The sequence below is a fragment of the Argiope bruennichi genome, chromosome 1, assembly GCF_947563725.1.
Source record: "Argiope bruennichi chromosome 1, qqArgBrue1.1, whole genome shotgun sequence".
Classification (NCBI taxonomy): Eukaryota; Metazoa; Arthropoda; class Arachnida; order Araneae; family Araneidae; genus Argiope; species Argiope bruennichi.
The window spans coordinates 86309506-86336920 of record NC_079151.1 but is presented as its reverse complement, the minus strand read 5'-3'; the positions used below and the strand labels follow the sequence as shown (position 1 = coordinate 86336920).

Sequence of the window (27415 nt, the reverse complement as noted above, 5' to 3'; positions counted from 1 at the left end):
ATTATAACAATTCCTAGATGAATATTCAGTCTGAAATATTCCAGAACTTTAATACGAAATAACGAAATATACAAAAATTCAATTTAATTTTGTTCGTTTCTTTCTCAATTAAACCTATTTAATATTTTTTGAATAAATAATTTACTTATAAAATTCGAAAACAAATTAGGGACATTTTATTAAAATTCGCTGTTAGTACTAAAACTATTGAGAGAAAGGATTGAGCCATTCTTTTGGGATGAATCCGAGGTCTTACAATTTCATAGGCACATAGATGTTGGCCGATTCTCCTGGATTGAAAAATTAATAAAAGCAATTATTGATAAAAATAAAATCGTGTCAAACGAAATACTATAAACATTGAATTACTCCTTCTAAATTACAGAATTCGGTAATGTTAATTAACAGAATTATAGAGAACAAGTAAATGTCCCAAAATCGAAGTGCTTCAATAATTAATCAGTGATGAGTTCTATGTTCTAAGAGCCCTTCTAACATTCACGCGGGCCTCAGTATGATTTTCTGTGCAAGCAGAGAAAATCTAAAATATCCAACTCAAAGAGTACTTTTTCCAAACAAGTTTGGGTGACTCATTAACCCCACCAAACCCCTCTCGTGATGTACAAAGACAGTGACCTCTTCAGAGAGTAAGGGAAAGTTTTATTGGTTAATCGTTTTATTGGGGGTGGTTGATGGGTCAGTTGACCGTACAGTTTGGCGTACATTGTAAAATCGCCAAATCTTACATGCAAAGATAAAGTTTATAATGTGGTAGTCTTTCTTGACACTTGAGCGGAAAGGGGGTGATTTACCGAGCGCAAGTGACATAGAACCGTAGCATTTTAATAATTTTTTTGAGTTTTAAATTTCTGATTCCAAAAAAAAAAAAAAAAAAACTGTTTTTGAATTATGTTTTTATATTTCAGTCTAATGTTCAGCTTAGTGGTTCCATTCGATTTGGCGTAGATTTTAAATTGAACTTAGATTTGTATTTATAAGCATAACAAAAATATGGACATAAAGATAATTCATCACTTCTCTATCTGATATAAAGGTGTTAAAAAGGACCTCATACAAGAATAACACCGATACTTGGATTAAGTGCTGATTACCGAACATAAATTCTTAGTAATATAAGATATTGGCTAATAAATACTAAGATATTATTTTAAATATTCTAATATATTGATCTGATTATAATCGAATTCTTTATAAATTCGATTATAATCAGATTCGAAAAGCAGATGCGAATTTTGTAAGTCGGCATTACATTAAATATTCATTTGCTCCCAGTAGGATTTTTTTTTTTTTTTGGGGGGGGGAGGGTTACCGTATTATTAATTTTTGTTTCAGTCTTCCAAAATGGATGGATGGATAATTCACAATGAATAATTGTGATTAATTTTCCGTCTGACGGCAGACCCTGACGAATTTCCGTTGCTTCTGAAAGGTCAAGAGTTAGACATCCTGTTAATCCTTTGATCGATATGCTGGGGAAGGAAATACCCTTTCACAATTAGTCTACTTTTCTTCAAGGAAATGATTCAGACTGCATCGGAGATGAAAGGAGTAGGTTTCCTTCCTCCGCGTTGTAAAAATCAGCCTGTTTACAGCGGAAGGAGAAGGCAAACGTTCCAATATTTGCTTTACTCCGAGTCCAAACGAAAAAAGAATGAAAGCAGAGTTTGTTAAAGCTTGGTACGTGTTTATTTTTCATATTGAGAATTTCCTTTGCTAATTAAAGATATGATTTCTGGTCTGTGGTAAAAATCTATAATAATCATGAGAAAAGAATTCAGCATTTAGCTTTTCGAACACCCCCTCCCTGCATTTTCAAAATAAATATAAATTCTGGTAGGTTTTTATAGTAAAAAAAGACAAAATTGCATCCGGAATGTTATATTATATAAAGAGAAAATATCTGTTTTAGATTACTAGAAAATATCTAACTTTGAAATTGTGAATATCATTGACCAAAATGATAATTTTGATTATCGAAATAAATTAATGTTCCGCTCATTTGCTGAAAAAAATTAAAGATGTCAACAAAAACGTTTAATTTTAGTTATTTACAACATTATTATTTCGAAGCAATATCAGAACTATTTTGGAATAGTGCTTGTAATTTTTAGCCGCCATTAGATGACGGGAACGACACCTGTCCAAACTTCTGTGAGGCCCCAGTGGCCTGGTGTTAAAGTCCGGAAACGGAGAGCTCCAGGTTCGAGACCCGATTCCGCCGAAGAGCCACTGTGTAAGTGGGTTTGGTGCACGTTAAATCCGTAGGGCCTAAACATCCTCCCTTTGATGTAGTGCGGAAATTTGATGAGTGGATGCCAGCTCAGGTATCATCTTCGTCATCTGACCGCGACTCAAAATTACGAAGTCCGTCCCAAAAATGGTCCTCATGTTGCATTAAAAGTGGGACTTTAATATAACTAAACTGACCCAAACTTCTGTAACAAATCAATCAGGACGACATTTGGACCCGACGAATTTAAAATACATGAGATTCACCTGCATAACTTTCTTCGATGGAATTGGGTTTCGAAGCTGACCCCCATCTAGAAGCTGAGGTTTCAACATCAGGCTACCTCTATCTCCATCTCTAAGGTTCAAATAAATGTAATAAGTCAACTTTAAAAATAAATAATTCTTAAATGATGATAATAAAAAATATCATTTAACATAGAGGATGGAAATGAAAGCAATTTTTTTGTTTCTGTTGTCTCTAAACCAATATTTATTGGCAACGGGATTTAAAAATTAAAAGGAATTCTTTTGCAATTGCTGGTGCGATGAATTACTTAGAATCAAACTTTGGGTGGAGTAATATTTGAAAATGTCCAATATGTTGTCCTTTATCCAGGAACACAGCTGTCAGACGAGGAGAAAACTTTTTCACAACATTTAACAATGGTTTCTGTTACTCGGACTGTGTCATATAATTAAAAATCTTTTCTAATACTGCGAAAAGTGTGGTTCCTCGTTTCACAGCTGTGCTGTAAAAGGAAGAGCACGCAATGAATAGGAGTAGGCCATTTATTCAAATTTAATTTAACCTTGTCTCCTGTAACCAGTGATGGATATAGAATTTTGTGGCCCTAGACACTGCTTACTGTAAGATCTCTCTAATAACGAACTAATCAATTTAGTAAAAATTTTAGTTTAACATCATGCAAATAAGTTGTTTTAAGCTACTTGGTTTTGTGTTAGTAGCTTTATAAAACTAATCATGTTTTTGTTTATAATTATTCAAGACTAATCAATGTATTTGTTTATAATGATACTTTCACTTTTGTATTCAATATTATTAGTAGCTGCTTGTTGTTTATAAATGTAACAACTAAATGCACAAGATGAAATTGATAAGAATATCATTAGTTATACTTGGACTAATGTTAATATTAATTTAATACATCAAAATCCAAGTAAAGTGTATTTTTTTACAATTGATTTATTTGACAACGATGCTGACAAAATCTTTTTTTATCGACCTGCTTGTGTTCCTGTCCCATCCCAGCGGTTCTAGGCAACTACTTGATCCGCCTTGTCAGAGATCTGCTACTCTATTTAAGGCATCGTCTAGTTACTGCAAAATGATTTATCGATTTAAATTTTAAACTATGCCACCAATATACTCAGATTTTTATAATAAGAAATACAAAAATAACCATGCATCATTTATATTCGTTTTGTAAACGGCATCTTTTTTCACTCAACATCCATATGCAAATTATGTTTTTTAAGGTAAAAGTCCGTGTCAGAATCGCACGATACATGAAAAAATTAATATCTTCACCAAAAATTTTATTTATTTTATTCATTTTTATTTATATTTATTCAAGTATTCTATGTTAGAATGGCCGATTGCTTAAATGGATCCGTAATTGAATGACTTTAATTGCATAAAATGATTCATTTTTATCTAAATTATGGATTCAAAACAAAAATATACTAAAATATTAAGTATGTGGTTTTAAAATGAGAAATATTTCATTTATGATAACATTAATGTGAGATATTAAGAAAATAGCCAATCTGTCCGAGATACATTTTTACTTTTAAAAATGACCCATAGCCAATTATTGATCCTTCCTTTTCATTAAATGTTTGCTTTTATCTCGCATGGAATGTGCACCAAAAGTGTAATTTTTTTGTATTGCTATAAATCATTTTTCCCATTGAAATAAAGCAAATCTATTGATAGTTTTTTGTTGTATAAAAGTTTAGCTTAAACATAATTTTCCCATTTGCGATGAATTTTGATAGATAGGAAATTAATTTCCATTTGTAAATTGAGGCTGTATGATATGATTTCATCTGTTGGTATTAAACTTTTCATTATAGGAAAAAAACGCAGCAATTCTGAGGTGGAAAAAAACCCCAAAAACATTTGAAATAATCGAGTGTGAAGGGAGTGCCGCTACTCCATTGGCGGGATTTAGGGTAAACATAAAAGATGATCTTTAATGTATCTTGCATTCAAGTTTGAGTTTATCAAACAATACAAAAAATAATTCCATATGTATAAATGAATACGTCAATGAAATTTTATGGTGTATACCAAATCCGTCAGCGCCAAATGTCCTCCCCCTGGAAAGAGACGGAAGTTTGGAGAGGGGGCATGCAGGCTCAGATGTCTCCCACGTCATGTGACCGTGGTACCAAAATTACGAAGTCCGTCTCCAAAGTAGCCCTAGTGTTGCTTTAAAAGGAAATGCTAAAATAAATAAATTAAAAACTGTAAAATTTTACATTTTTACAGTATTTTGATAAGTCTGACATGTGATAACAATTTTTGACCGAATATGAATAGCATGAGTTAACTCATGGAACCAAATATCTGTTAGACATGATCGCTATTTATCATACTCGTGAAATTGGGATTGGATCATATACTGTTCATATTCAGATACTGGCTTTATTCTTTTTGAGTTGTTAATCATACACAGGCCAAACATTTATCTAATTGTATTAGCAATTGCTAGCATATCGACGCTGTAAATAACTTTAAGAAAGAACTCGTGGTCAGTTGCAATTTGTTCTCAATTGTTTATTTAAAATATGTGGTTTACTTTTAAATATCGTGTTAATACATTTTTTTTTGGCGACATCCACTTGATATCTCGTATTTCATTATATATTTATGTGCTGTTTGCTTTAGTAAAGTGCGCGCGCGCACACACACACACACAGATTAAATTAGTTTTGATTTTCACAAGAGCTGTATGTACCTTTTAAAATAATATTCCAACTTATTTTGTAACTGTTTTCTCATTTTACTTCAGTACGTTTAGCGTATTTCGTCTCCTGCCAGCTAGGCCAGGATTTCCTCGAGTTAAATGATGCGACAATGGGGTAGTAGTTATAAAAAAAAAATGATACTCTTTTCTTATTGAATAAGATTTTGGATTTAAGAAAGAAATATGTATGACTGATTTTATTCATAGAGGCTAAAAATATTAGAAATGTCCAATAATAAATTAAGCATACAATGCTCATAATTGTGAATACTTTCCTTCTCAATGGGATTAATATTATCAAACATCTTTATTTTCGCCGAAATTTTTTGTTAAATCATTAATCCTCATATTAAATCAAACGTGAAAGCGCCCGATATCTGAGCCGCTATCCTTTTCCAGCTAAGAATAACAGCGGGAGATTTATTTAGGCTTGAAATATTAATCAACCTCGTCATCCCGATTCGCACACAAATACAAATAAAGAACAAAAACTATTTTCAAATGAACTCGGGTTTTAATCCAGTAAGTAATGAAGCGAGGAGGAAATAGAAACTCCGATTTCGTAAGCGCAAATGACCTTGTTGATTTGTTGCTATTTTTTTTTCTCTGTTACTTTCGCTGTCATCAAGTTATGCGTTGGCCGGATCTTGTTTCGACCACCATTTCATTCATTTACCATGTTTCTAATATTTGTTTACTTTGCGTAGTGTTAATATTGCTTTTTCTGTTTAGTTAAGAACGCAATAACCGAGTTTGTAGAAAAGCTAAATAAACCACGTGGTTTTAATCAAACAAAGAATTTCAGCATTCGGAGAGATTTTATATTTTGCAGATAATAGATGTTTAATTAGAAGATTAATGAGGTGGCTAAATAACAACTAAGCAAATTAGATAGCTGCCTCGTCGGATATCGAATTTGACGAACTCATCCGTTTAAGGTTGCTAAACAGGTTGAGACCGCAAGCAAATCGATTTAAAAAACACTTTATTTTTCCCAATTGCGAAATAAATAAATTTACAAAAAATACAAATTCTGTAACTGATGAATTATTAGGATCAAATATAGGATGTCCCAAAATTCACGCAAGATTTGAATTTGCCACCATTTGTGCTGTAAAGTGTTGGCAACCCTATTAAAAAGAAACCATTTAACAGCTGATAATTCGTGGTTAGTAAAAATGAAGCGTTACACTATAGAACAACGTGTTTTAAAGCTCACAAACTTAAATTTTATGAATTTGTAAAAATTATGTAATTAATTTACATGTTTAGGGTCTAAAGAAAGAAAAAATTTAAAAATTTTTTATAATGGAGTGCACCTTGAGGGGGGGGGGTCACTGGAGTACCACCGCGCACCTACGACATATTCTTCGCATGAATAATTAATACTTTTTAATTCGTTTTGTAACATAATTATTCATTATTTATTTATGGAATACTAAAACATACAATATTATGAATGAAAACTACTTATACAAACAACATGAAATATATAAGAAAAATTAATAATTTTAATAACAAGTAATCCTCAAATAAAGCTAACAATGGTAAGTTATTTACGTGGCATTTAGACTTAAAATACAATCAACACTATATTCAAGTTATGAAAAAACATAATATTTAAATTAACCATTTCAAAATTAAGAAAATTATACTATATTAGAAATTATATTTAACATTCCCATAATATGGTTGCTTGCTAATACAAGAAGAACACAACTGAAAAGTGTAAATTTCAACTATAGTTCGTAACAGATTCTGAGACGACCGCATTTCGACGATTCCATCTCATTAAGTGGTGAAACGCGGAACGATGAGTGCATTTCCGGTATTCCCTTTGACCTTGGATTTCCCCTATTAGATATTAGTAAATGTAAACATTTCCTCCTTTTATCTTTCCTTTCACCCCTATTTTGACAAATAAAACCCATCCTAATGCATGCACAAAAGCGCGGAGGGTTTTACAATCCGTTGCTGAACTATATCCTATTCGTATAAACCTTACTCAAATGTAAATAAATTCCTCATCCACAAAACACATATCAAATCCCCCATAAATTATCAGCCACTTGACTAACAGAGTCAGGGAAAGGAAAACAGATTTGTGTTGCTAACTCGTTTCAAATAATAGAGAATCGCATGCCGTAGGTGCGCGTTGGTATGTCTCTGAAACCACCTAAGAAGATATCAAGTACAAAGAACTTTTCTTTCGTGATTTGATTTGAAAAAAATGTGTATTTTGCAGACAGCTTTCATATAATAAATTTATGAGTGCATTTTGAATTTTGTTTGTTTTTTGCTTGCTGAAAAAAAAGTTAAAAGTACTGACAAAAAGCATTAAAAATGACACATTTTTTTTTTTTTTGTATGTAAGAAGGATATTATCTAGTATTCTGACATCTATAGGCAGTTATTAAAGTTCGAATATTATTTTAGAGCCTTTGATTTCGAGCAGAAACCACCGCGTGTTTAGAAATAATTTTTAGAAAGTGGTGGTTTCACTGTGATACCACTGCGCATCAAAGGGTTTTAACGCAAGATTTAAATCAAATAAAAGTTTTTTTTCCCTTCAAATTGTTATATTTTTATAGAATCGTAAAGTACACAGGATAAGGTTATGTATAGAGTAACAAATAGGGCAAATGGCCATGGCTTTGCTGGTACATACACACTCTTTTGTTAGAAATTTTCCCAAGACCATTTTGCATAAATGTGACTGAATTTTTTTGATGCAGCGTTGAATTTCCTCCATCAATGCACGTGCGCTTGTCGGTTTGCTGGAATAGACTTTTGCTTTCAAATAACCCCATAAAAAGAAATCCAGTGGTGTTAAATCACACGATCTATGATGCCGATTATCGAATTTCGAACTGTGACCACCAGACTTTTATTATTTTTGAAATGTTATTCAACAATAAAAACACATTGTTTTATCTTGTAATTATCTAAACTATCAGCTGTCAAATGTTTTTTAATAAGTGCCAACACTTTACTGCATGAATGGTGAAAAATTCAAATCTTGCATTAATTTTGGGACACCCTTTATAATTGATTAGGTCTACATAAGTATTATTATGCTCACTTAGTCATTAGATATTTAAAAACATCGTGGCATTGGTTCAATAATATTGCTTAGAAACATGAATGCTGGACAGTTTGGAATCATGATTGGTAACCATAAATATTTTCACAAAGTTAATAACGTAAAAAAAAAAAAAAAAAAGTAGATTAGTTTAAAATGAAGTATTAACATGTGTTGAAATGTAACTAAATTAAAAGAGGAGCCTCGTAATGTGCACTGCCTTGGTTCATAAAGTACCTAAATAAAATACCTGTTAATGTCCAAACATAGAATAACTGTTTGAGAAGGAAATGAAATCTTTCCCTAACCTTATTGAGAAGTTAAAATTTAAAAAGAAAGCCTCCGTCTTCTCCCTTTCGTAAAAATGCAACGAATTGTCAAGATACCTTAAATTATGACTAAGGTAATTTTTGAATCTAATTTATATAGTATTTTTATGTTTATAAGATCTAAGTATAAAAAAACTAACATTAAGAGACTCTTTTTACGTTAAGTGTCGACTTAATAGGTTGGAGTCTTCGCTCCTCGACTTTAAGACAATATAGCTCTTTCTTGTCAGTTCTTCTATTCTGTTCTGAATCTCTTGAATGTATTGCGCTGGTAGGGAGGAAAATGAAGTTGCGGCAAAACCGACAAGCAAAAATGATAGCCTCCGACATTCTCGTGTACCATTGCAATAATGCGCATTTTGTATTACATGAATTTTGTATTATATGATAATAAAGGAATCCATTTTGGACTCCTTACTTTTCCCCCGAAATTTTATGCTTATCTACAATTTCAATGTCAAGGTCGCATAATAAATTTTATTAATCCTTCTGTTTTTTCATTCACATACACACAGTTTACAAAGCAATGGATCGTCATCCCTTTCACAAACTTCATTCAAAATTTAATACGCAATTTCGATAGTAAAACTATATAACAAATTTCATCATTTCTTTAGCATTATCGAATTATCGTGTTCACATCTATATTGACGAAAGACAAATAACTTCTGTCAGACAGATTCTGCCCAAAGATTGATAGAAATCTATGAATTTGATTTTTTAGAAAAACATACCAAATTATCCTCAAGGTTAATGCATTCGAGAATTTACCATATTCACAGATAAACTAATATAATTCTATATTTTTTTGAACACGGGGTACTAAAAATGTGAAGATTCATCTAATCAATAATTCGTCTAATATCGTAGAAATTTTTAACAATTACAATATTTTCTCTTCTTATTGAACAAAATAATAATAATAATAAAAGTTTGAAAATATGATCTTCGAATTTATTCTTGAATATTTCTGAATTGCGTCATGAGTAGGTTGCCTGCAGTTACTGCTTTCATAAATGAAATAAAATATAAACATATTTATTTTATTGTGAGAAACTTTGCTTAAATATTCATGATTTTTTTTTTAATTAATCAAGCAGTTTGAAATGTGTGACAGTATTTTGAAACTTATAATTTAATTTGGAAGTTAGCTGAAATTGCGCAACATAATCTTGGCTGGCAACAGGTACTTGTTTCCAAATGCCATCTTACAAAATTAAACCAATGCTAAAACCCTTTAAAATGCCTTATTAAACACAAAAATGGGCTCCAAAAATAAACGAAATAGAAGAAGACATGGTTTTACAGAAAACGAAAGAAATAAACCGCAACAGTTTATGTGGTGTCAAATGGAAAAGGATTGAAACCGCAGTTCTCCACCGAAGCTTCAAAAATAAACCTCTCTCGAAACCTCATTGTTGAGTCATTTATTGTAGCAGAACCAAAAAGTTGCTCAACTGCTGTCTTTTCCGCCTCCTTTTAGCATTCGGTCCGCGACGTGTGGAAAAACGCCGTTGCTCTCACACTGGCAACCCAATTAGCTTAGAAGTCTATCTGCCAAGCGATAATTAGTCATTCGAGATCCAGTGCCAAGGGGTTAATTCCGCCAAATAATAAAAGAAAAAGACTGTCTAATTTCGTCTTCAAAATTAATCCTTTCCTTATGATACTTAAGGAAGATAACTTTCTCTGATTCCAGACATTTAGTACGTCATTTTTGAGTTGCACTTAACAGTCGTGTAATATAAATTTCAGCAGAGACATGATTTTAATGGGTGAAAAAGTTCTCTAGAAAAACGTGAATTTTTATACGTTTTCCTATAGAGTATATTTAAGGCTAAAAAATTTTTTGGAAATTCAAGTAGAAAATGGAAAAAAAAAAAAAAGTAATTTAAGATTTATTATTTAATTTTCTCATTAATGTTGAGTTGTTTGTATGATTCCATAAAATGCTATCGGTGCTATCACTGCATGCCTGTGGCACTGATTATTAATAATTTGTGTATAAAATATATACACAGGCTTTTTTGTTGTTCCAAATCCATCTGTCTAAATATTGCATATTTGTAAATTTTCCTACTAAATTCGTTTGCTGTCACTTGGTAATTTCATATTTTGGTACATTTCCTACTCTTACTGGACAAAATGTGTACTATCATTTAACTTATTCTAGCATATCGGAAAATGTGGTTTTTTTTTATTTTTTATTTTTTTAGAAATATATAAACAAGAATGATTAAAGTAAAGTAAGTGCGTTGATTACGTCGAATTGGTTGGTTACGGTGGTTTTCGTTTTAAAAGATTCTAATACATATTATTAGTCTTTTATTGCTATAGCTCGTCATGTACAAGAATTGGAACCAATTTAAGTCCTATTGGAAGCTCTTGGGCCATGAAAAATTCGGGGGCTTTTATTTTACGTTACCCAACTTCCCCAAACCAGATTATTTTAACTGATTTCATCGAGCAATTATTAAATAATAAATATCACGATATTTCATTTAATAATTACTAGCCGTCTTTGGAGACCAGATAGTTCGCCAGTATTAATGCCGGTTAAAAGGTTGAGTTATTATTTTATATAACTTGATCTCATATTAGGTTTTTCATCAAAATATATAATATATATGAAAACATTCTTGGATACCATACAAATGTTCAATATTCTGCCGAAATTTTTATGCTTTTTCATTTAGCTTAAATTTAGACAAATGCTTATTGTTGGAGCTTTTGAAAGAACATCTCTAAAAGATATTGTTTTATTCGCAAGTTCATCAATAATTTTCAATTTTTTTTAAATAGTTGAATTTGTTATTTTTTCGTGATACATTAATAATAATTTTAGTTGGTTAAAGATTTTCATCTAAGCGATCTCATTGAAAATTCATTTTTACATAAGGAAATTTGCAGTTTTAATTTCGAACATAAATACATTTTAGAGGAGATTGTGTTCTGTTAAATGTTTTCCATTGCTTATAACAGAAGGTAGAGCATAATATTGGATGATGTTCAACAATGTTTGCAGTATTGTATAGCACTATATAAAATTATGAATATTTTATAATATTAAACAATATAGCACTACATCGAGCAATTTGTCATGCTACTTGGAAATAAAATATAGTTTCATAAAAATTAAGGAATTTCTATTTTAAAAAATTGAGTTTTCTTTAAAGCAAACAGCACCAGAACTGTTGATTGATTAAATATGATTATCTTCTCAATTTCTAGAAATTTCAAGTCATTTGTAATAACAGTTAGTAGATTTTAAATGGATTTTTTTTTGTTTACAATTTAATCGTTTTTTACCTGGTTTAGTAAAACTACAAAGGCTATAAAATAAACTATCATTTTAGAAATTATTTTTAATTAATAGATGACGTGCTAATGATTTTTGATAGCTATTGTAGTTGATAGAATGGCCACGACTTTTCCTCAGTTAAAATGAATAGCGTCCCTTCAAACCTACCACTATTCAAGGACAGACGACCGGTGCCAAAGCTAGGAAGTCTCTTCTCAATTTAAAATTTCCCGCTGACCACTTGCAGAGAACGGAAGCTGTCGGTGGTAACGGAGACAACTTTTCCGGACTTCATTAGGGAGTGAAATTTGATGACCCCCTCGAAAGCGTAGTCACAAAGTCTTGGAATGAACTGCAAGTCCACTCAACCATTTATCTTTGAGACCGCGGGGAGCTTTTTCACTCTCCGAGCTAACCCGTTCGACTTGGAGATAAAGAACTCTTTCCTGTGCCAAAAACCAAGGATGCTTTATCGCTTTTCCAACTTGTAAATAAGTCAAGAGTTGATAATAAAATTTGTTTCTTTGGGTAAACACAATTTTTTTTTCTACACAGTTGGCCCATATAAAAAACATGCTCTAATTGGATACGACTCCTGATAGCGTAATACAATTAATCTTATTGAAATAGCTACGCTTTTATTTTTTTGTTTCCAAAAACAGTGAAAATTTATAATAACTTACTAATGGATGTCTGTGTCATGTTTTATTAGATTGTAAAACACGACACAAAAGCAAGTTTAAAAATTTTATATAAAAGTTTAGTAATTAGAATTATTTACCCGCTATCTTATAAAATTAATGAAACGAAACATTAATAAACTGAAGCAGAAACAAAAACTATTTGATATTAGAAAAACGAATGGGAAATAATATTTTGTAAGACACTATTTGCTCCTTTTTTATCATTATATAAATGAATACATTATTTTTTCTGTTAACTATTTTGAATTAGATTGGTCGGTTTTAGCATTTTGTTATATTGTTTCTTGATCGAATCGCATTTAATAAATACATTATTTTTATCAATATAAATTCTGCAGACATTTAAACACATGTGTAAATAGTCTTCGATTTTGTCTCATTTCAAAATATTATTTCTCGTACAAAAATGAATTAATAAAACAATGATAAAATTTTTAAAAAAATTATCTGAAACAACTTGCAATAGATTTTGTTTTTATTCAAATTATTTACAGAATCTATTATACGGATATTAGCACTTTAATCATGACGCATTTTGCTAAATTTTATAAGTTATAGATACTAAATTTTATATATACTTCCAGTCTGTAAAAACTTCTTAAATTATGTAAAGAATTATTATATTTTATGCTGTTGGATTCAACAAATGTTCAACTGAAAAAAAAAAAAAAAGTCTAAATTTTTATGTAGACATTGATCTAGTTAGTCGGATATAGTGAAATATTTTGACACAGTAACATTTTAAGCAAAAAATATTTCTCTTCTACGTCTGTAACTGCCATAAAATGGCAGGCTTTGGATATCAGTGTTGACTTGTGTTGAATATCTTTATTATGGTGAATTTTAGACCATTTCAGTGTCCTCCTGGAGGTCGATCTGCAAATCGACGGACCTCTCAAAGAAGCTTCGATCGTTGATTGGTCTATAATGATAATATTCGAAGTTTCCTCACACAGCCAGTTGTGTTAGCAGAAGCACGGGGGCTTTTGTTTATATAAAAACGTTATGTTTGTTATAAAAACGTTCTGCTAAATATGATTGATAGAACCGTTACACTATAAAAATTTGGATTTCGTAACTTTTTGAAAATCTATTAATTGATTAAACACAGAATATAATTTTTTTATGTCAGTTGAAAGCACTTTTCTATGAGAAATATTTGCATTTTAACAATTATTAGTTCTAAATTAGATATTCTATATATAATACTTCTTTGTCCCAATTAATAATATCCTAATAACTATACTTTTTTGGTTTAATATATCCTAATTAATTAATAACTGTACAAATAAGTACCAAATAGATTCTTATTCTATAATGAAATCCAATATGTCGTAGGCTTATTGATTAGCATTTCGCAAAGATTGATATCGTACTAAATGACAATTTTATTTTATTTTTTTATTAAAATTTTTTTTCTTTGAATTCTTATTTTTGATATTTATCTTTAGATTACGAAAATTATTTACAATAACCAAATTTAGTATAGAATAATTTGAGTTGCAAGAATTTATAAATTCTTAGCATTTGTAATTTTGAAAAACATCCATTTTTATAAAAAAAACGTTCGTTAGGATTTAAAAGAAACCCATCTTTAAAAAAATACTTTTAATTATTAATGGATTTTAACACTCGTGAAAGCTGAACTAAATGAACCCAGTCTCATCAGTCTCATAGCTCCCCTCTACAAATGCTCTGCATACGAAACTTCTGAATAAGAAGTGGGCATTATATCTTATTTTAAAAAATTTCAATTGATTCTGTAGCTTTTAAAAATAAAAAAAAGGTATTTTTTTAAAAATCTTTTGCGTTTCGAAATCGCATTTAAACTAAATATCAAATGTAAACCATTTTGATTTTTTTTTAGTCTCGAAAAAACAATTGCAAAGCTGTGCTAGAATTCCCCCTCTACTTTATATCCAAATAGATAACGCACTTGAATGTCAACTTATGGCGTAAAGAATTACCATAAAAATATGTATTTACTTCTCGAAATTTCCAGAATATATGATATTTAGATACGTATTAATAAAATATTTTTCGCAAATACAGTTGCCGTTTCTTTATAGGAGATTGTCGGAGGGGGGGGGGGATCGTCTTCGATTGTTGTGAGAGAAATATTTACTAGCCTACAAAATTCGCTAACGATCTGCAATCCAAATTGGTCTATTCGCGATGATCCTAATAAATTTGAGTATTTTTCCAGACTGGACATCTCGTGTGACTTGTCATATTACCCAACAGATTGTATGGCGCCGTGCAAACGGAGACGGCCTTGTTCAGAGAACAATGTGAAAGGTGAAACAAAGGAAATTCGATGTGTGTCTTTGTGTAGGGATGGTGTTTCTTCAACTCGCTGGAGAATTCATGGCAAGCCTTTTTTATGGTCTGTGCATTTAATTCAGTCTCACCTGGCATTCACTGCGAGTTCATGTTTCTTAAGAACAAAAGTGTGAATGTCGTCCATATTTTCAGCGCTGGCATTCTTGTGCCAGAAGTTTCTGTAGCTTAAATTTCGTTTAAGTTATTTTGTACAGTTTGGAATATTATTACAGGATGTAAAAGATTGGTATTTTTGTGAAAGTCAAACATATAAAATGTATTAAGTTATAAGATTTGAATACATTTTTAAGTAATAAAAATTTTAGAAAGATTTCGCTTGAAATTCTATTATTATTTTCCTTTTGTAGTCATTGGCTGATGGATTACAAAACACTGTTAAGTAATTAAGTTGCGAAATAAATACATTTGTAAAAAAATACAAATTCTTTGAGTTACAAGCTTTTATTGTAATTTTAATGTTTTTTATTGAATTATCAAAATCGTTATTAAATTAATTAAAGAATTGTAAATTGTTCATTTAGCGTATTGGAATTCACAATTATGTTATACTCCATATGACAGGTCCAGTAAAAAAGATATTTTTTAACATTATATTTGCTTGGAATTTATGATTTCATTATGAAATATCATATTAATTAAATGCTTTTGTTTGTAAATCAAGAAATCAGCAATTAGTAGATATGGTTAATTTTTCAAGAATTAAAATTTAAATATATTTTTCTATGACATAATATTAAAAAAAATGAAAATATAAATATATTTTCACAAAACTATTAAAAAATTCAGGTAAAAAATTTATCTGAGTAATAGTATTAGTATTTAGGTTTTAAAAAATTATTAGTATTTAAAAAATTTACCTGAAATAAATTACTTATATGTTAAAATGTATCGAAATTTCTAAATAAATTGACCATTTATTAAAAAAGTGGCCTCATAGCACTGTCAGGGGCTGCAAGGTGCCTAAATTTGAGTGCATTTATGTTATTTATTATGCATAATTTGAACTATTATTGCATCTTGAACTGGATCGCAGTCTAAAGCAATGATAAATATACGAGTAATTATTAATTTTCTATAGCTTTAGATTCGTAGAGCAAACCTTATTTATATATTATTTTTTGATAGTTTTTACTGTGAAAAATTTTACAAGCTATTAAATGTTACATTGGATTCAAATTTTTGATTAAAAACAAGTAAATGCAGCTCTTTGGGCATTTCAAGAACGGAACTGCAAAAAACATCACGGAGCAATGTAAATTCCTAATATATTTAAAGAAAAGAGGCCAGTGATGAGTTGAACACTCCAATACTTGACTTAAAAACATTCTGCTGGTTCTTTCATTCAGTTTTTCGATTGACACAAAAAAGATATCAGCAGGTCATCTTACCCGCATTTATACGACTTGTTTACGGAAGCTTTATATTTCCCATTTTAATAATTTATAATTACTGACAGACATTAACACAATACATATCATCATAAATAACTTTGAAAATGTTACCTCAAATTAGGCATATAAAAAATGCTATGTTTGTTCTGTGTTCTGCACAATTATATAAAAGTATTGAGAATCGGAAATCACGTTTTTACCATAAAATAAATTACATTTCAGATGGGATAATTTGATTTTTTTACAGATTTTTAACGGCTGGATAGGCGGCATGTTGAAATAAAATTCTGATGATGGACAAGTAGTCTTCCATCCCTTTTTCTTCCTCTGGATAATTTTTAAAATCAGAACTAGTTATTTGGGATATTCAAAATAGTTATAAATGCGTGAAAAGTATTCTTTCTTCTTCACTCTTATGGAAACTGTCTTCTGATATTTTCAAATTAGAGCAAGTTCGTTAAAAATGAGACGGATGAAAGAAATATACGACTCAGATACATCTGCGTATCCTCAGTAGAATTTAGAGTTAATGAATCGCAAGTATTCGATCAGTCATCTGGCCAATTAATTATCTAGCAAAAACCACCAAATTATAGCATTTCTGACGGAAAAACGCACAAGGCATCTTGGATATCTCTACCCAAATCTCCTTATTCAACTTGATGACAGTCCAGGCTTGTGCCTTAAGCTGGTCTGATCAAAGCCCGTCTCTTCTGATCTCTAGAAGATGCAAGGCACTCATTCGTCTTTTGGGTTTTTAACGAACTTCAGCCCCTTCTTCGAAACTAAAAAACAGAATTCTCCGGAAGTGACCCCCTAGAAAATGGGGGAGGTAGCATGTGGATAGCATCTTGTCACGTGGCAAACTCATACTTCCGAGAGGAAGAGGGTGCGAAAACGATTTGGAGGAAAAAAAGTAGTATCGGGTTTTTGGTGAGGGAGTTGGTTGCCTTGCAGGGGACAACTGGAGGGATGAGGAACGTTCTGTTTGTTTATTTTGTCCTGCATTTCTTTTTTCAGAGCCGCGCCTGTCGCAGAAATCAGCCTTTGAAGGGTTTTCCGTTGCTCGAAGACAGCTGTGTCTTTATGGATTTTTAGGGTGTGTTCGCCCCTGAACCATCGCTTTTATGGCAGCTTTTATTAGCAAGAAGGATATATTTCTTTTATTGCTTGTAATTTCGGAGTCCTTTTAAGCGCGCAAGCACGTGATAAGATGTTGTAACAGAAAGCTCCATTGTAATTGCATGTCGGAAATTGTTTTATTAGACATAAAGTTGACATTATTTTCCTTAATTCTGAAAGTTAATTGTGATAAAGTACAGCTGAATACAGTATTATCTTTATTAGGATCTTGAATTTAAAAAAGGCTTAGAAAAAAAGTTCACAGTTCCATCTCTTCTTCCTATATACTTTGCCTTTTAATGAGAAAATTCATTATTAAGAATGCGATTCAAGTGAAAATCACTCTTAAAATACCGTTTTCTAATTTGTCTTGGAATGTAGTATAATATATGTTTTGTATCATTCCACCAAATAAGATCGTTTTGACATTTTTATTTAATTTTTTTTTTTTTTTTCAATTATAGTTGCTACCTACTTCATTTCGTTATCATTCGTAATGCCAAACAACAAATTTTACCTTTCATTAGTATTTTCCACTCATATTTATTGTAATGAATGACATGTATGATTTTTGAAATTGGCGTTGAACCGAAAATTAACCCCATTATTATCGTGCATTTTTTTTAACTAATCAGATATCATCCTTTTGTTTTAGAAATGTTAAAAATCTGCGAGACGCTTGAAGTATTATGTATGGTTTTTGTACCAAGTTATAGCGTTTTAAAATGATTCAATTTCAGTTTTTAAGTTTTGGAACTCATTATTGCTTGCTCATAGGCGCAAGGACACTACGGTTAAAGATAATAATCACTACCTGAAACTTTAAAGTGATCTTATGAATGTTGAATGTATGTTTTTAAATATCTCTAACCAGTTTTGCCCACTTTTATCTAACTCATTTCTTGTATGTGTGTACTGTTTCAAGATCCTGAAAGTAGCACTTTTGGATGATTATACTTATCAAAGGGGTGATACGTAGTAAAATCAACTCATTTTTTAAATCCTTTGTTAGGCTTTGACCTTAATTTCTGCGTCTTTAGGAGCATTTTGTTGTCTTCCTTCCCTTCTGTTTTAATTCGAAACTTAAATATATTTTGCTCACAAGGACAACTATTGTTAAATGTAAAAATATCTTCTCTCTTATGGTAAAGTCAACGCTAGTTTCAATCCGGGTAAAATGAATCTCGACTGGTTTCAGTTTCTGAGAACTAACAGTGGCTGTTTCGGTTCTCCTCTCTAACATTTTAAAATTTGTGAGCAATATATAATATAAATTAATCGATGGTCGTGTACTATTTTAAATTTCCAGGCCAATTACTTTATTAAAATTTGGTATCCTCGTGTGGCGCTATCTGACTGTCAGTATTAAAAATATATTGAACTTTTCAAAATATTTATATCAATGAATTGTAAATTGAACACTTAAAAATAGAAAATAAAATAAGGTGTTTTTACTTTTTGCCATACCTGTACAAGTATTTAGAAAAATTGATAATGAAATTTACTTATTTTTACATTCCATCAAGAAACCGCATTTTCTCCTTCATTTTTCTTTCTGAGTATTGAATAACCACGAATTGCGTGAAAGTTGAGATATGAATAATGAAAAACCAATCCAAACTGACTCCTTCAATACACCTCCAAATAATTGTGGTTAATTAAAACAAAACAAAAAGAACCCCTCTCTAATAGCTTTCCTTCTGGCTGTGCTTTTTCGAATAAAAAGGAAGTTTGGGGATTCAGATTATCTATATCTATATACTTATAATAAAGCTCAATGTGTGTGTGTTGGCGCTCTACAGACCAGACCGTTTGACCTACAGCTACCAAATTTGGTACATGTATACCTTGGAGGTTGGGAATGTGCACCTGGGGTTCCTTTTTTCGAATTTTTAATTAGAATTTTAATTATTAATTAAAAACTAACTTTCCCGCCAAAAAAATCTTCCATTTTCCCCTCCGCCAACTTTTTCGCCAAAAAAATCTTCCATTTTCCCCAACGCCAAATGAGTAAGGCTTCATTTTTTTTTCTCCCAACAGTAATGAGGCTAGGGTTAATATTTTTCGGCGGATTATTTCAAACGATTCTGTTTATTTTCTTAATGTTTTATGCATTTAAAATTAAACATTGTTAATGAATCGATCTTTCAGATTCATTCTGAATTACTTTTGAATTAAAATAACACAGAATAAAGGAAATTAAAAATGTCTACTCCGCATAGCGTTACCCCAACTGGCGTAGAAAAAATCACGTATTTGCGTTACCTAACTAGCGAAGAAAATTCACGCATGCGCATTGTTCTGATTGTTGTCATGACAACCATTATCAACGGATGATTTAAATTCTTTTTAGGTTAGTTGCATGATTTTGTAAGTAAATTGTATTTATGTTAGTTATATATTTTTGTATATACTTATAGTTTTAAGTACATCGTTTTTAAGTAGTTTTTTTAAACCTGTTTTAGACCGATTATTTTAAACGATTCATTTTATTTTCTTAGTGTTTGATGCATTTAAAATTAAACATTGTTAATGAATCGATCTGTTCATGATGAATCTGAGAAATTTTTGTTGACAAATTCTTGAGATATTACATAAATTAAGAAAGATATTCTTTAGTGACCATAAAGTTTAAACGCTCAGTGACTCTATTATCAGTAATCATATCATTAAAAAAATGCTTTGTTTCAGTAAAAAATATTATTATATTAATTGCAGATTAATCATTTACACTTTAATTTAAAGCATAATTTCTACGAGGGGTAACAGAAAATTAGAGAGATACATATCACGCTATAACTGAAGGCCTTTATAATATTATGAGTGAATTATATGACTATCAAAATTTGAAGTTTTAAAATATTTTGCTGAAGAATCTATTAAAGTTGGAATTGCATAAAATATTTAATTATTAAAATTTTAACGGACATTAAGATTGGCGAACCGGCTGGTCGCCAAAGGCGGCTAGTTATTTATATAAGGAAAAATTACAATCGTAGTTTATGTATGTATATTAAATGAAATGACTATAGAACAAAAAATTAATTATAACTTAACAAAAAAATATAATATTCATTTAATTAAAAATATAATTATTTGAAATATTTTTAAATCGAAAATTTTTTATTAAATATTATTCTTGATATTTTTTAATATTGTGAATGAAAATCGAATTGAAATATTCCTATAAATATTAATTAAATAACACTCAGAATTTCAACACATAGCTTGAAAGTCGTTAATTTATAACCTTTAACAAATTCATGTAAATTTAAATAACATTGCTTTTAAAACTGCTATTAAAAAAAAAGCAAATTTTTTCCCTGTCATGGTAGCTTTGCCTTTTCAAATTTTTAGCTCTTAAAACTAATTAAATAAAAAAAATGTTGAACATATTTTTCACTTATTTAACAATACAGGAGACAACAAAGCACAGTCCTCATACTTTTTTCTTGTAACCTTCAAATTCATTTCACTTTTGAATGTCACGTATTTCTTCATCGAAAATTTCCATTTCGAGCTTCAAGGTCGGCTTTAAGAAATGCGATTTGTAAATATTTTCTTGGAAATTCCTGTTGCTTCATAGTAGGTAAAATCTTTGTTTTCTACTCATGGATATTTTTTTATTTTGTCTGTTCGTAAGATATATATTCTTTGAATAAATCACTTATTATTACAAATAAATTCATAATGCAACTATTTTTAATTTTAATTTTTTGTTTTAGTTTAAAACCCTCCTCTTTGAATATACAATTTCTTCATTTGGAATTAGAAATGTATCCAATATCTTTTGCAAAACACGAATATAGAATGAAGTTGTTTTTGTTTTTTTCAGTTTTAAATTTAATAAGTATATTTTAGTCATAAAATTATCACATCGTTAGCTTTTCAGTTACTGAACTTAAAAAAATTTAACTGCTTAAAAAAAAACATTAGTATCGGCTGAAAATACTTGATACCAGACCATCAAGACAATAGCTGATGTATTGTTAATGTAAATCCTTTTATTTCAGAAGTAATTTTACTACTAAAATTATTTTATTTTAAGAAAACATTTTTCCCGGAACTATGCAACGGTCTTATTTATTTTTAGCTTCATTACTTGGTACGAATTTCCAAGTTACTAGTTTTAAATAAAACAATTTTATGTACATAAATAAAAAAAATGAAATTAAAACAATTGCTGAGAAATTTAATATGAATTATCTTATTTAAATTCTCCGGACTATATTTTTTTATGATGATTCTAAACTGAATTGCCAGTTGATTGATTATTTTAGAAATTCATTCCTGTTCAGAATTGAGCCCTATTTTTTTTTTAATGCATGCTAATTAAATTGCTTTCAAGAAAAGTAGCAAAAGTATCGTTTTAACAATTTCTCCTGCACATGTATAGATGCAGTGATCCAATTAGTGATTTCAGGTATAGTGGCAAAGCTGATAATCAAATTAGTTAATATGTTAATACAATTATAATAATATTATATAATTATATATAATATATAATTATATAATTAATTAATATGTTAATACCTATAAGCTGACAGTTATTACATTTCTGTATCCGAAATATGCAAAGGAAAGTACAGGGTGTCCCACAAGCTATGCAGCGTTTAATAATCACAGATTAGGATAGAACACGCTAATACGAGTATTTTGATGTATAAATATGCAGGTCCTCGAATAGTCTAGCCATAGTTTAATTATCCACGTGTTATAAACATGCAGGTCCTCGAATAGTCTAGTTATCCACATGTTATACATTAAAATACTCGTCTTAACGTGTTCTATCCGAATCTGTAATTAATAAACGCTGCATACCTTGTGGGATACCCTGTATTTGAAATCGTCAAAAAAATCTGAATTCGAAATTTTTACGAATCTTCACGTTTCAGATTTCCTTGAGTATTAAAAAACATATTATTGGTAATATGTCTGCCTGTCTGTCTGTATGTGAATTAAATGTCTCAAAAACGTTTTGCACTTGGAGGTTAAAATTCAGCGTAAGGATTTAACATCCAATTAGTAGATTTCTATCAAATTTTGAACGAAATCCATTGAAAAGAAATTTATTTGTCTGGCTGTCTGCGTACAAGTGAACACGGTAACTTTAAAACAAACAGAGCTAAATTGCTAAAATTTAAAACACAGTTTTAACATCCAAAGTGCAGATACCTATCGAATTTAGAACCAGATCCGTTCTGGGATTGACTATCTCCTCTTTACTTTCACAAGCGTACGAACGCAATAACTCTCAAAAGTACAATGGCTTAAATATATGAAATTTGGTAGGTGATCACAATTGTTATTCTGCGTCAAATTTTGGTTTTTGTCGATTGAAAAAAAAAAGAGGTGTTTAAAATATACTTTTGGTATTTTGGTGCTTGTGTATTAACATCATCTCGGCTATTTTAGCTTTTTCGTAACTATAGGTCACTATTGACATGCGTTTAATAATGCAAGAGAATTTCGGTGAGACCCAACTGAATGATCTGTTATTGGTTTTGTGCCATATGCATGATTAAAATTGTGCAAATTGCTCTTTAGGACAGATTTTTAGCCCGGAACTATTCAAAGTTTTAGCGCTTTTCCTCAATTTCTTCGAATCATATTATTGGTCGAAAATCATTTTTAATCCCCTTTAAAATTTCAAAATTAAATTTTTCAGTAACAGGTTTTATTTTTGTACATTTTTTTCTCGAATTTTAACAAATTTTAAGTGTATTTTATGACAATTTTCATTGGATTGGATTTACACTCAAACCCCATATGGCGATATTAAATATTTTGTGTATGTATGTGTTATCATTGCTGTATAATTAAGTACAAATTTTAAAAATTAAACAAAAGTAGATAAATCAATCATGTTTTTCACTAAAGGTTCAAATCTCTTTTATTTTATTTATTACTTTTTCTTTTCTTTTTCTTGAACATCGACTGAAAGTTGCTGTGGAATTCCAGTACATAATCCTTGACATTGATTAGTATCCAATAATCTCAATAGCAATTTTATAATAAAAATATGCTATGGAATAATTGGTATGAAAATTATATAAAATAAGAATTAAAGTAGCTTAAAATGGAATCTTTTACTGTTTTTACTATTTTTCTTTCAGGTTGATTTATATAGATTGGTTTATGGAGATTATATTTAATGTATAGCAAATATTGAAAAAGAATAATTCAAATATAAATTTTCTTTGGAAATCAAATCCGACCAATTCTTTTTTTTTATACGAACTATTTACTAAATAGAAAATAGAATAGCAATGCAGGATATTTAATTTAGATACTAGATAATTTTTCAATTCAAGGCTGACTCTTTAGCAGACATGCAGTCAAAAATCAGGTTCCATCCATTCTAGGACACTTGGTTCTTTTATATATATGGCAAAAAAATCGAAAGAAAGTAAAAGTGAAAAATTCAATTAATACGAACTCATTGCTCATTAAATTCTGGAACATTTAATTGGGATGCCAAAGCGAAACTAAGGTACCTTTTTAAATCCTGCATAAGTAGTGGAGTCTTCTGACTAAGCCTAAGAATTTGGTTACTTTATTTAAATCTGTGGTTGGAAAATAAGATCCTATAATTTCTGACAAATTAGAAATAGAAATTGATGGAGTTTTTGCAAATAATATACGATTGCTGTATATGTATAATGGATGCCTTCTGAAAAGGAAATGAATGTTAGATCGAGGAAGATAAATTTTGCACATTTTTGAGCTAAATGAAAGCTAATTAAAGTGAAAGTTTTCCATCACAGTATTCTACTCCAGGAATATTGAAATTATCGTATTGAGTTTTTGTAATTTAATTAATATAGATTAAAAATAACTTCTTCATGATAATTTGTTTATGCTTTTAACCAGTTAACTGTCTTTAACGAGTATACTCGTCACGGAAAAAATACATTTTGCGTTATGACGAGTTTATTCATCAGGAGTAATGAGTAGTGACAATTTTGATACACAGTTTTCGAAGAGATCGAAACAGTTAACTGGTTAATACAATACAATGCAATTATATAGTCCCAATATAATTAAGTGACAATTTAGATATACATTATCCGAAGAGGTCGAAGCGATTAACTAGTTAATATAAGGAGTGGAAATATTTGAAAACTTGGAGTATATGACTACCTTATATAACAATTTCTACATTGATAAGCTTGTGTAAATACCTGAAATAATTAATCATCAGACATAGCTCTTTAACAAAAATGCAAAAATGCAAAAAAAAAAAAAAAAAATCGTTGCGTTCTTTCACATCACAGATTCGGCAAAAAAAAAAAAAAAAAAAAAAAAAATTCAATCATTTTGTAAAAGTCACATCGAACAGAAATGATTCTAAAATTTATTCATGCGTCTCAATTCGGAGGAAAGTTGCCATTTAATGCGTCTTGCTAGCAAGGAAGGAACTGGCAATATTTCTCCAGAAGAACTATTAGCACAAAAAAGTGCTAGTTCCCAAGCCGAAATAAAAAGTCGGTAACTGCAGAGGGCCGTAGTTTTTCTGCGCTTTTCAAAAGAAACCGAAGGCGACGTCGGACTGAGCTAATTGCCGATTCCTGGTTTTAGTTATCTGAAGATGTATCGCGTTCGGTTTCCACGTTTTTCTGTTGCGAGTCAAGGTTGGAATTACAGAGCGGTTTTGCTTTCTCTCTCTCATACAGGATACGCTCCAGAGATTCCCAAAGCTTTCTGTGTCACTAGCATAATTTTTCTTGCTTAAGTCTTCTGAAAGGAAAAGATTTTGTTAAGAAGTCTTAATATTGCATGAGCAAGTGTCTAGTTTATGTGTGAAGTAGAAAGATTTGGTTTCGGATTTAAGAGAGGAAAATTTGATAGCATAAATATGCTGAATTCCAAAGAAGATATTATCTTTCTTAGCCTTCATAAGATATATAGTAACCATACTTAAGGTGTTAAGTATGGAAAAGGACGATCAAAAGTAGGAAAGATTGTTGAAGGGGGAAATAAATTCTGAAATTTTCTTCCTATTACTCTTTTGTAACAAGAGTGTCGTATGTTAATACGAGTCTAATAAACAAAGTCTCAATTTATATGAGCCTAAAAAAACATCATTTTTTTGTTATTGAAACATGGTTTTATTTCGGAAATGCGATATAAAAAGAAACGAGGACTACGGCTAAATTAACGTTTTCTTTCTCATGTTTGGCATCTCTTATCTTCTGCCATCCTTCTTACTCGGAGGAATAACCTATCCCACAGTGATTCATTTCAAAACTGATCCAAGATAAAAGTCAATAATCCTGGATCTCAGAGGAGACTTATTTTCTTTCAAGAGTTAGAATAATTGCTCACACTTTTAAGTACTTCAATGTGAAAATGATTTCAGAAACCGACTTTTGAATTATTATGAATAGTCGGGAAATTTAAAAAGTGATCTGAATATTTTATAATTTTTTTTTTTTGGCATACTGTAATATTTACTTGTGCCGCGAGTTTAAAAGCGAGTTGACTAGCACAATATAACCGTTTTATACTTCATAGTATATTAAAGAAATCTAATATGATTTTATTTTATCCATTTGGTACCAGGAAGTTAGGAGAGTTATATTAAATTTGAAGGGAGTTAGGAGAGTTATATTAAATTTAATTTGCCTAAATTAATCGTATTTTTGTGGTAGCAACGTTCACAGATCAACTGACAGTCTATTCCTAGTTATTTAATAGTTATAATATAGTTATTTAATGCAAAATTTAATTCTTGAATTACTTAACGTGTAATCGTAAATGCAATGAAGCAATAATGTAATAATGGTACTTGGTATTTTATTATAGTAATGGTATTTTGTCATTACTGATTAAACTAAATAATTCCAGGATAGGGTGTTATTTTTCCTCTTTTCATGATATTTAAGTTATTAAAATGTGTTATTATTTGTATGCTTTTGTATGCCTCCTAAGACTGACACTTAGTGCACTCCCCTTTGCATCCTGTTGCTACGCCACTGCAGAAGAGTTTAAGTTATAACTATTAAGTTAGAGTTTAAGTTATAACTAAGTTATTTAAGTTAAGTTATAACTATAGAAATAGAAAAATGGATGCTCGAACTGAATCCATTCTCAAACTTCCATGTATTTTTATAAACTCATATAATTTAGATAGATTTGTTGAAGTATCGACAATGTCATTTAATGAAAAAATTTTATTCTTCCAATGAAGGTTAATGCTATTAGTCTAAAAAAAAGGGGGGGGGCAGGGTTAGATATTGGCATGAATGATAAAATTATTAAAATTGACGCGGATGGTTCTAAGATTGGTCATTATTTTGGATTCATCGTATAGCATTTTTAAAAATTATATTATTACTTTATTTATAAATTGTTTTTTTAACAATCTAAATTGGCGGCGATTAATTTTACGATCAGTTGATTTTTGGAGCATTGAACCAAAATAATTATTTTATCAGCTTATCATTCAACGAATCCTTGATTTCTGTTCACAACAAATAAGATATACTATTTTCAGCGGGGAGATTGTTTGATCTAACAGGTCAGTAACCTAAATTATGAGCTAGCAGATCACTTCACTAAAATCTAAACAATAACAGGCAAATTTACCATGTTCCAGCCTCCATTATTCGTTTTTTAAATTTAATTTAAAATTAAAAAAAAAGAATTATATACAAATCTGGCAAGAATTCTGGAATATGGCCCGTTTACCCGAATCTAAGTCTTCTTTTCATTAATAGATCTTATAGTTTTAATCACCAATAAATTTATTATATACTTTCTAAAAGAGCACCAACCCTTTCTCCCTTTATTTTTGTAGCATTAAAAAGTCTGATCGAATTTTTGTGGTTGCAGAAAAATTAAATATGTTCTTCCGTTATATTTTTAATTGTATTCGTACTAGGAAATTTTATT

The 27415-nt window shown here is 30.1% G+C and overlaps 1 protein-coding gene across 2 annotated transcripts in view; it reads left to right on the top strand.

The window, feature by feature from the left end:
* Positions 1 to 27415, top strand: part of LOC129963294 (uncharacterized) — a 112690-nt gene that overhangs the window by 28904 nt on the left and 56371 nt on the right. The window contains exon 1 of one of the 2 annotated variants that reach the window (XM_056077606.1): positions 1561 to 1698. The exons of the other annotated variant lie outside the window; for it this stretch is intronic. The gene's annotated coding sequence lies outside the window, so the exon portion shown is untranslated. Of the gene's footprint in view, positions 1 to 1560; positions 1699 to 27415 lie in introns of those variants that run through there. 2 annotated transcript variants of the gene reach the window in all.